The 2798-nt window shown below is 33.5% G+C and overlaps 1 protein-coding gene across 3 annotated transcripts in view; it reads left to right on the top strand.

Annotated features, from left to right (window-relative positions):
• PIK3C3 (phosphatidylinositol 3-kinase catalytic subunit type 3) overlaps positions 1–2798 on the top strand; it is a 135000-nt gene that overhangs the window by 119005 nt on the left and 13197 nt on the right. The gene's annotated exons all lie outside the window — the stretch shown is intronic.

The raw sequence follows: 2798 nt of genomic DNA, 5'->3' as shown, positions 1-2798 counted from the left end.
GCCTCATGACTGAGAGTCAAATAGAGAAACAGAGTAGTACTTTTGAGTCTTCAAAGAAATACAGGTTATTCAAGTTACATGAGTAATCATAACAAAGCGCAGTGATAGTTCTATGGTCTTGATAAAAGCAAAGTGTTATGCTAGTATAACTAAAGCATAGTAATTAGACTAATATTCAGCAATGAGCAAGGGGATAGATATTATAATATAAATGTAAATATTTGTATGAAATACTATAGAACTTCTATAAGTTTAGATTATAGGGACTGTAACAAACTGGTCAACATAAGGAACTAGGCCTACTGTGCTGATTATACCTGTGGTGCAAGTCCAGTCCATGAAAATTTAGGACCACTTAAGGAGGTGGTCAACTATGGTGGTTCTACTATATTTAAATTGTATAAAAACACCGATGCTCATGTAACAAACATCCATTACTCAATGCCCATACTTAAGGAGTGTTAATGTTTTACCCAGTTGACTTTAGATCTTCTCATGTTAATGAATGAAAATGCTGTAATTAGTGTTGAATTGTACTCACTTGTACTCCTCTAACCAAAGGTAATTATTCTCCTACAGTGTTGTATATATTTCCTGTGAATATTTTTTGTACTTCATTCACATAACTAGTTTTTTAGCTGTTCACTATCTCTCAAGCACTGTCCCAGTGTTTGTGTTGTAGAAACACACACACAATCAAATTCCCTGTGCTCGTGGAACTTACTTTCTAGGAAGGGAATTAGACAAGAAACAAGATAAAATAAGTAAAATATACAGCTTATTAGATTGTAGTCAGTGTTATGGACAAAAAAATAGAAATTAGCTGACAGTGGTGTTGGAAATTTTAGGTCTAGTAGCCAGGAAATGCGTCACTGAGAATGTGTGAGTCAGCTCTTTTTGAAAAATGTAAAAGGAGATATTTTATAGGTGTGTGGAATGGAAATTAGACCTCTTGAGCAGCTTCTCTAGAAGGCATACTGCTAAATAGAGGAAATTTAAGACTTTTGAGATTAAAAACACATGTATTTAATACACATGTACTAAATCAATAACTTTGCTAAGAAAAGAAAAATTAAAAATGTATTTTATTTTGCCTTATTTAGTTTCACCTGCCTAAGGCTAGGTCTGTATTAAATACCTTCTAAAGTTTTTACCAGTTCTGGAAGTTTTTCATCATAGGCGCATACAGCCAGTGATGGTTTAATTGGTTGCTGCCCAGCTTCCAGTTGACTTCAAGCTTGTTGTAAACTAACTGGTAGATGAATATAAATATAAATATAAAATAAAATAAATATAAATATAAAATTTATCATCTACAACTTGACATACAGTGATTAGCCCCACCATATTCTGTATCATTTCTGTCCTAAGTACTGTTTTATTCCTTAAGACGAATATAGGCACATGACAGGTCAGGACATGTAAATGCTAGAAGAAACAGGAAGGAATGTCTAATGCGGTGTTGGAAGGTTTGGAAGGACAAAAAAAAAAAAAAATACCAGGGAAATGTAATCAAAAGCAAGATAAGATATAGAAGAACCAAAACAAAGAAAGGGGTAAATTTACATGAGTAACTTCTGAAGAGCAAAACTAAATTGAAGAAATATGTATTTAGATTGACATGTTCTTGTAGATGATTTGAGCAGCTGATAGTGGTATTGGGAAAATAGGCTCCTCAAAATGTAGTTAATTACTCACTGTTGAATTTTTTAATAACCGGCCAAATGAATGTCTTTCCAAGAAGCTATTTCATTTCCTGTCAATAGTTGGTGGTTGAAAGTGGTTCCAGTATAGTGCAGGATTGCACGGGGATCTTTAAGACTGAGGGTGGCGATTCCATTTATAAGATGGAGAAAGAGACAATATAAATATGAAGTTGTTTCCCCTGATCTTCTGATACATACCCAACAAAGTGAGCATCAGAATACCCCATTTCAAAGATAGAGACCCTGATCCAAATAACAATTTTAAAAAATATGGTAAAAATAAAAGATAGAAGCACTGGGAAATAACCAAAAGCAGACATAAGCACAAAGGATGTTGAAAGGTGAACAGCAGAGGATGTGATTCCCAAATTTGTAACGTTTCCTTGAAGTACTTTCCAGATACTTTTGGGTGTAAACATGCTGATAACATGTAAAAGATGAGAGTTTTGAGCTGGTGCAATAGCAGGAAATTAGTGAAAAAATTCTGGAAAGGAGAAAGTCACAGAGAAAGTATGCCGTCATCTTTCCCAGCTAAATAAAAAATTTTTCCAAGAATCCACAGTGCCAAAAAAGGGGGAAGCAGCAGCATGAAGCTTAAAGAAATGAGCAGAGTTTTCAGCTATGGTTCATCATAGGGAAGACATATTTTGGGTTTGATTTTAGCCAAGTTAAGCCTGATAGAATGAATCTTCCCAGGAACACAACAGAATTCAGAGCCTCTATAACATATCGTTCAGAATATCCATTATGTAATTTTAAAAAATTACTAGATATGTGAAGAAACAGAAAAATGTGACACAAAGTCAATTAATAAAAGAAAAACATTTAGTGGAAATATACCCAGGGGCAGTATAGATACCACAACCACCAGGAAAGAACTTTAAAACAACTGTTATAAATGTTCATGGGCTTAAGGGAAAGTAAATGCATAATAAACTGAACAGATGGGAACATCAAAAGAGAAAAACTAGGAAGAAAAAACAAAATGAAAATTCCCATAGCTAAAATGAATATTAGTTGGATAAACTTAATAGATTGGATATGGCATTAGAAAGATTTAGTAATTTTAAAGATAATAGGAATTACAAGATC

The sequence above is a fragment of the Otolemur garnettii genome, unplaced genomic scaffold, assembly GCF_000181295.1.
Source record: "Otolemur garnettii isolate 467f Iridium unplaced genomic scaffold, OtoGar3 scaffold00012, whole genome shotgun sequence".
NCBI classification, from domain to species: Eukaryota; Metazoa; Chordata; class Mammalia; order Primates; family Galagidae; genus Otolemur; species Otolemur garnettii.
Note: the sequence above shows the minus strand (reverse complement) of the source record. Positions and strands in the feature narration are given on the sequence as shown.